This window comes from Meleagris gallopavo, chromosome 4, assembly GCF_000146605.3.
Source record: "Meleagris gallopavo isolate NT-WF06-2002-E0010 breed Aviagen turkey brand Nicholas breeding stock chromosome 4, Turkey_5.1, whole genome shotgun sequence".
NCBI classification, from domain to species: Eukaryota; Metazoa; Chordata; class Aves; order Galliformes; family Phasianidae; genus Meleagris; species Meleagris gallopavo.
In genome coordinates, this window is record NC_015014.2 from 64096979 (window position 1) to 64105219 (window position 8241).

An 8241-nucleotide genomic window follows, 5' to 3' on the forward strand; every position below is an offset into this window, starting at 1 on the left:
ATAGATGTGAAGTAGGTTAGATGGGTAACTTAAAGGTTAGGTGGCTCTGGGCAGCCTGGTCTGCTGGTTGGTGACCCTGCATATAGAAGGGGGGTTGAAACTAGATGGTCTTTGTGGTCCTTTTCAACCCAGGTCATTCTAGGATTCTAAGTAAAGGGCGGTGTGATGACATCAGTAGATGATGTCAGAAAGACGTGGAAGAGCAGAGAGGACAAATCTTGGTGTATATCTGGGTGGTGGACTCAATTTCATGTGCTGTATCCAAGGCCATGCCATCCTTTCCCTCTTCACCGGAGTGGATCAGAAGTATTTGAGCTCCTGTGGGTTTCCATGCTGACCTTGAAAGATCCTAAATGTGAAAAAGTATCTTTATTTCTTCAGCTCATGCTAGGAAACTTTCCCTCTCATGCAGAGACCATATCTATTTGTTACTTGTAGTTGAGGGTATTGCATCCTCTTGTGTCTGAAGTTGAATGTGAAATAAGGTGCTTGCCTAGGTCTGGTCCTACTTTGGGATGGACAAGAGCAATCTCAGTGCCACAGAAATTGCACAACTTTTGCCTTTGGTCTAATCTTGTCCATGGATTTGTGGATGGACTCTGGACTAGATGTTCAGGAAGGCCCTGCCCATCCTTTCTAGATTAACATTCAATCAATGAGTTTGTCTGTGGGCTCTGGGTGAGAATGTGATACACCCCATGGACAACAGAATGATGGAATGGATTGGAAGGGACCTTAAAGATGAACATATGGGAAGAATTTCCCATGAAGTTATGGGAAGTATCTTCAAAACTAGCTGTGTTCAAGAAACATTCAGATGTGATATACTAAGGGACATGGTTTAGTGGGGAAACGCTGGTGGTGGGTAGATGGTTGGACTGGATGATCTTGGAGGTCTTTTCCAACCCTGGTGATTCTATGCTTCTATGAAAAGCCAACATCTTGCACACTTCCTAGTCTTGTTATTAATTCTCCTGCCACTCTTAGCTTTTATGGCAAGTCTAATTATACACGAGGTGCTTTCTACACGCTTCAGATTGTTTCTGAGATTCCAGATGCCCCTTAATTCCATTCTCAGACAGGCAGTGTCCAGGACACTTTCTGCTATGAATAGCAGAGGGATACTCAAGCCTTGGTTTGTGCTTTACACCTTGTCAAAATGCACAAAAAAACCCCACCATACAGTGTCACAGAACACCTTCTAAGGGTCAAGGGTTGCTCCTGAATTTGTATCATGGCCTTCAGGCTACTGTGGACACCTTGAGGAATAAATAGGTGTCAAAAAGGCTGGATGTGGCTCTGGGCAGCCTGGTCTGCTGGCTGGTGACCCTGCACATAGTAGGGGGGTTGGAATTAGAAGATCATTGTGGTTCTTTTCAACCCAGGCCATTCTACGATTCTATGAAATAGTAAAATAGCTCCTGCTTCATGTGGGCCACTGACATTTAAAGCTAATTTACTGCTTTAACACTGTTTAATCTCTCCCCCTCCTTTCTCCTATGTTAAATGGAACATAAAAATAGTGTTTCGAGCTAAAAGCATGGGAAAGTCCAAAGCCCTCTCTGCATTCCCAATAAAACACAAGCAGTTCCCACAAATTGGAGATTTCCCTCCCTTCCCCCCAGCTTTTCATCTTTTTTTCCTTCTCTTCTGGATAGGAATTGTTCGATTCAAGGCGACCATAAAGGATTTGGGGTTGGAAAGGAAGGGAGCGGGAAAGGGAGGGAAGGAGGGGAAAGCAAATGGAAAAAAATACACCACAGTAGTAGCCACAGAATTCTCTGCTCTGTCTTCTCCTTTGAACTGGATACGCCACCCCCCTTCCTTAATAAGGAACAAATTTTCAGTGCTCTATGGGAAAGTTTGAATGTAACATATTTCTGACAGGTCACTGTCAGTTCACATTGAGGAGGTTTCTTTTTTTGTTTCTCTCGCCATCAGTCCCTTTCTTTTCCTTCTTTTCCTTTCTCTATCCTTCTATCTTCCTTTCTCTTTTCTCTTTTTCCTTTCTCTTTCCTTATTTTCCTTTCCATATTTTCCTTTCTATTTCCTTTCTCTTTTCTTCTTTTCCTTCTTTCCTCTCTTTCCTCTCTTTTTCATTTATTTATTTTTAGGAATAAAGTGTTGCCTGCAATAGGCTAGTGTATGTGGAAGGCACATCACTGTGGATAGGTGGCACGCGAAGGACTTGAAGTCAACAGTGCCCTACCAATGCCATCCATTTCTCATGGGTGACAAGTAGTTGTCCCCTGTATGGCCCATGGTAGGGCTTTGCTGCTGTTCCAGGTGTTTGAATTTGGCCTCTGAGCTCAAAAATGTCCTCCCTGCTGATGGACTGCACTTTCAGGGCTCTGAGATGCATCTGCCCAACCTCTCTGGCAGACACACAGCCTCTGTGCATGTGAAGCTTTGGGCATCCTGCTCAGCTGGAGGCCCCAGTACTGTGTGCTGAAGCAAAGCACTGCTTTGACCTCACTGGAATAGCTCTTGATATTCAGCCATTCTCAGCCTGGCCCAGGTTGTTCGGGCAAGGACCCAAGGTTTTTTTTTGTAAGGATGGTTTTCTGCCTTGGCATGAGGGAGCACTAATGATACCCTGCACTGGTTTTCCGAAGGATAGAAATCAGGTGCAGACTGGTACGGGCCAGGGCTGTTCTGAGTCAGGCTAAGGAAGCACTTCTTTGGGGAAAGCAACAAAACAGGACAGTCCCTTTTTGCCAGTTTGCATCCAGGTTGGATGGGGCTTTGAGCAACCTAGTCTGGTGGGGGATGTCCCTTCCTATAGTAGGGGAGCTGGAACTAGATGAATTCTAAGGTCCCTTCCAATCCAAATCGTTTTATGATTCTATGAAAACCATGATAGCTGCTGCTGCTGAAGTTGCCAGGATGAAGTAGAAATGCCTTCCTCCCTCTCCTTCCTGTTCCGCTCCTCAGCAGGAGTACTTAGGGATTCTCCAAAGCTCTGTCTCCTCTTTCCCAATGCTTTCTGCCCTCTCTCTTCTTGCAGGAGTGATCCATGGGGCTTGTTTCACCCCAGTGTAGAAAAGCCTTGCACCATCTCCACCCACAGCATCCCCTCCCACGAGACATACAAACCTCCTAGCTGTGGTATCCCCTCACCACAGCACCCATGCCCCCAGCTTTGTTGGCCTTCCCTGGGACAGCTGAGGGGTTCCTAATTAGCAACAGCAGTCAAGAAGCTGCACCTCTGCCATTGGGTGATGCCTAACGTGGGTCATTCTGCACGGCCTTTGGTTGCATCCCAGCTTTCTGAGTGACACTCGGAAGCTCAGCAGAGGGTGGAGGGTGTGCAGTGGAATGAGGCCCTTGAAGGGCAATCTGAGGCGAAGGTAATTGGCTTCATATGTCTCGCAGGCCACTTCTGAGATCTCAGAGCAAGGTCAAGGGTGCTCGAGGCAGAGACGAGAAGCTGTTCTTGCTAGCGTTCATTTCCCAGTGGTATGTCAACAGCTTGTTACACGGCCAGGCTGATGACTGTTAAAGATTGGGATGGGTGACTCATTGCATTTGCTTTAATATCCATTTTTATTTAGCATCGCGGTGCAGTGGCTCGACTAATCGGCATAAATCTCCCCTGCTTCCCAGGAGTGGAACACATCAGTGTTGGGCCCAGGAGGAAAAACAGAAAATCCTTTTAAAATGAGATTTGGCCAATGGTGTCCCATGAGAGGGACAGCCTTCACTTTTGGCTGCTCTGTGGGGTTTCTGCTCATCTTGCTGGGAGGATTTTGGCTTGTCAAATTGTCCCTCCTTTCTCTGGCTGGGGCCTTGGGTTTTTCTTAACAGGATCTCCTTTGCAGCCCTCTGATACTCATTGTAATGTCAGGGGTATGCCCTGCTGATGCTGCTATCAACAGAGCTTCCCTGGGCTAAAAAATGCCAGGGCTGCCATCTGAGTGCTCAGCACAAACTTGTTCATGACAGCTGAAGGTACTTGAACTCCTACTGATTCTCATCAGTGGGGTGCTGAGCACTTGTCCTAATGGCCAAGGATGTGCTGAGATCTTTAGGAAATCTTGTGATTAGGTGTGATGGTGGATTTGAGGAGAAGGGAGGGAAATTGGATTATGATGGCTGGACAAAATTATAATCACTGATATCATTTTCCAGCCAGTTTTCCACTCCAGGGAGCTCAAAGTGGACCCAGAAGCTCTGTTTGCTGGAAAGGATTTTTGTCTGATGGTTGGTTTGAATGTTAAAGGTCCCATTCTCAGCTGGGATGGTTTTTATTGCTTGGTGTAAGTGTTGCTGATTTTCCACCACTCGCATGTGAAAGCTCATCCGTGCTCTGAATAGGTACAGGGCATGTTTATGGGTACTCCATGAAATATTTCCCTTTGCATCCCTAAAATGTCCTGCTGATGGGAAGGAGGCAAAACCAATCCTGATTTGCATAGGAAAGGTCACTCAGGACACTGTGTCCAGAACTCTCATCCTCCCACTAAGGGTTGAGGTCTATGGGAAATCCCAGTGTTTAAAGATTGGCCTCTCGATCCCCGGTCAGATTACTGACAGTGTCAGAGATGGGTGTTGCCATTTCTGTTTTGGCCAAATGGGAATTCCCAGGTCCCACTTGCTAAGTGGAAACTCCCAGAAGGAAGCCTCGAACCCAGGACTGATCTTGCTGGAGGTTGGAACCTCAGCTCAAGAACTCAGGATACTGAACTTGCCCACTTAGGTGGGCAGCACCTTAGTGTCTTCTGATGCCCTCTCAGCTGCCTTTGGTGCTTTCAGTGCTCAAAAAGGAACAACCCAAGCCTTCTCCCTGACTGCTCTTGCATTCAATCTGGAGATATTTACTGTTCACACACCAGGAAGTCAGTCTGGATTCTTTGTTTTGAGGACTTCTAACCTTGTGATGCAGATGATTATCAAGCAAACTTCTTTTCTGCTTCACATTTCCTCTCTTCTCTTCTGTTCTGCCATCTTTTCTATAGAACAAATTTACTTCCTTGCCCAAATTGTATTAACTTCCCTGTCTGACTCTTAGCACTATTTCAATGGAACTGCACCAATGGAAAGTCATACAAAAGTTAGTCAAGCACCTCAGCTCTGCTTACAGCCCCTGTAAAATGTCTAGCATTATCTGGAATGATAATACAACTAATGAGTTCTGCAATCTCATAATTAATGTGTTAATTAATTACCAGGTTTGCAACTATGTGTTGTAGTAAAAGACATGGTTTAGTGGGGAAATATTGGTGGTAGGTGGATGGTTGGACTGGATGATCTTGGAAGTCTTTTCCAACCTTGGTGATTCTATGATTCTACCTCTGTTCAGATCCTAGGAGAAAACAGCATGTCACCAAAATAGCAGTTCTCCTGTTTTGGCAGCAAGCAGGTTGATTTTGTTCTTCAGCTAAAAAGGAATACACCCAATCCCCAAACAGCTGCTACCTTCTGAGATCTTTGGTTGGATTTGTCATAGACTTTCCCATCAAAGAGAAGAAGGGTGGGGAAAGAGCATGACGAGGACGTCCATGTCACATCCTTTAAGCTCTGTTAGACAACAGCTTTGGGCTGAGGTGAGGTAATTTCTTCAGTCTACGTCTCTCTGCAATCCACTGTATGGAGAAAGGGAAGACTAAGGCATGCCGACGTGGCATCTTGTAACTTGGGGCAGACACTAAAGGTGAAAGAGTGGAAAAAGGGAGCGAAAGATTTGTGAGACGGAGGCATTGCCCAGATCAAAAAGCAGGTTGTAGTATTAGCGTTGGAAGCTGAATTCCCTGATTCCTTGTTTGGTGTCCTATGCACCAGATTATAGTGGTCCTCTTGTTGAGTTCCTGGTGTAGCTCCAGTGAAGTCAATGGGTTTGTACTCTCCCATTTCCTCCTTTCCCTCTAGGCATGAATCAGACTCCAACCCCTTGGCTCCAAGATGCATCCATGATGATGAGGTAAGTTTCCAGTCTTAGGCACTGACAGAGACAAGCTGGGAAGAATTTGTCTCTATGTGGCTGGAGAATGACTGTGTCCTCCCATAAGGGAGCAAAACTGGAAACCAGAAAAAGGATCGCCTCTTGGCAGAGCCTCTGAAGTTCAACATTACAGTAGCAAAAGGTCAGGATGCAGTGCAAATGTGGCTAATCCTGCAGCAGCAGGGGCAGGGGAAAGGCTTTATATGGTACAACCCTGTCCTCCTTTTCTCAGGAAGAATGTCTTTCAGAACAGCCCAGTGGAAGAAGCCAGAAGTGGGGGATTCTTCACATTTTTCTTGAAACCCCTTAAGGGAATCCTATCAAAGTAGAAAGCTGGTTTCAGCCTCCTGCTGTTACAAATACCATCTAAGCAACCTCAGGCTGACCTTAGCTGGTCAGTGACACTGGTCTTTCTCAGAAACCCACAGTCCTAAAAAAGAAGGAGCTGCTTTTTCTCTTTCCTCCCTTCCATCACCCTACAGAATGCCAGGCCAGAAATGACAAACAATCCCTCAACCTTCCAAGAAAACAAGGCAGAGCCACCTAGCGCGGAACAATAGAGAATGATGAAGACACAGCCACAATAGCTGGCTGTGGTTAACCTCAGAGGCTGCAGTCAAACCCAAGGAAATTACAGAAAACCCTTAAACAAATACAATGGCCACGACTGTTTTCTCCCCAGGGGACCCATAAATAGAAGCTAGTGCTCCCGGGGAGGGAGGAGGGGAGAGGCGGGTGGCCACTGTTTGTTCTGCTGTGGTTCGGTGTAGGCTAAACTGGAGATTAGGCTATGAAATCGAAGGCAGAGAGAAAGCAGGCAGTAATGGCTTTTGGCCCTGATTTTCACGTGGAGCTGCACAAATCCAGGGCAGAAAAAAATGTTGCATTCCTGCACGGTTCTGCAAGGCTTGCGTGGGCTTGCTCCGTAATTTGAATGTGGATTGAACTCACCTTGAGCCAAAGGTCAGCAACTCTGAAGGTTTTCCTATCCCTATTCCCTTCCGTGTTGCATGGCCAAGGTTTGAAGTGGGCCCTCTGTGTGTGAGCATGTGGTTCAGGCCAGAGATTGTCTCTTTTTTCTCTCTCTTCTTGTTCTTTATATCATTCCAAGACCTGCATGAGCATCTGGATGTCTTAGAAGTCGGACCAGATGACCTTTAAGAGTCCCTTCCAACTCGAATTTGTCTACGATTCTATGATCTCTACAGTGCCAATAGCATGGAGCGCAACAAAATCAGAGGTATGAATAGAAGCTGACCACAGTAAGAGATGGATCTGCCCCTTGTAGATTCCAAGTTGTCCAGCCACTGCTCGTGGGAAATACTAGCACAGGGCTGGACAAACTGGTGGAAAGCTCTGGGCCTTTTTTTTTCTTTTTGTAAAGAAAGTTGCAATGGCATTCAGTGGCACTTTTTGTAGCAGCCTATTATTCTGCTGCACCTTTTTATCACAGAATCATTAAGGCTGAAAATGACCTCTAAGCTCATCTAGACCAACCATCAGCTCACTTTGTTTTATATTTTACAAAGAAGCATAGAATCACCAAGGTTGGAAAAGGCCTCCAAGATTACCCAGTCCAACCATCCACCCACCACCAGTATCTTCCCACTAAGCCATCTCTCTTAGTACCATAATTGCTTTATATCACTGATTACTGTTGCTGTCAACCATCCCATTTAAAAGAAAAGGATGCAATAGAAGCTACCAAAAACCTCTTTGACTTGCAGCACAGCGATGTGGTGTTTAATCACACTGGTCTCATAAAAGCAACCTGGCTGGAGCAGTTTGGAGCTGAAGGCATTTCTGAACCTCGAGTGCAGCCAACCACGGAGGTATCGTGCACAGGGAAACCATCCTTTTAAAGATACTGCATGCACAAGAAGAAGAGAGGGGGCCAAAAGTGGATCCTTGGAGTGAAAAGGATGGTCATTGCAGGAGAGAAAGACAGCCTACACACTGCCATCACACCATTTTAGGCTGCAGCTGTGTGTTGGCAGACCTCCAAACCCCATTACCCCCAACCCACTCTCCTCCTGTATAAGCAATTACAGAGCCAGCAGCAACCCTCACTTCTGCTCCTGAGACAAAGGCAAATTCCTCCATATGAAGTGGTGTGCAACTGGATGGGCAGGTCCTAGCTGGATTTTGCTGAGCTTTCTGCTTTCAGGTCTCCCTTCCTAGAAGGTATAGGTCCAAACTAAAGTAGGTGCATTAGCTTGGAGTTAGGAAGACCTCAGGTGCTTGAATTAATGTGGCGAATCATCAGCACTTTTTTTTTTTTCTTTCTTTCTTTCTTTCTT

The 8241-nt window shown here is 46.0% G+C and overlaps 1 long non-coding RNA gene across 1 annotated transcript; it reads left to right on the forward strand.

Moving 5' to 3' along the window:
• Window positions 1-211: 211 nt before the first annotated feature.
• Window positions 212-8200, forward strand: LOC109367442. Its single transcript, XR_004159709.1, has 3 exons — window positions 212-320; window positions 5869-7181; window positions 7669-8200. It is a non-coding gene; the product is annotated as an uncharacterized LOC109367442 (long non-coding RNA).
• Window positions 8201-8241: the final 41 nt, after the last annotated feature.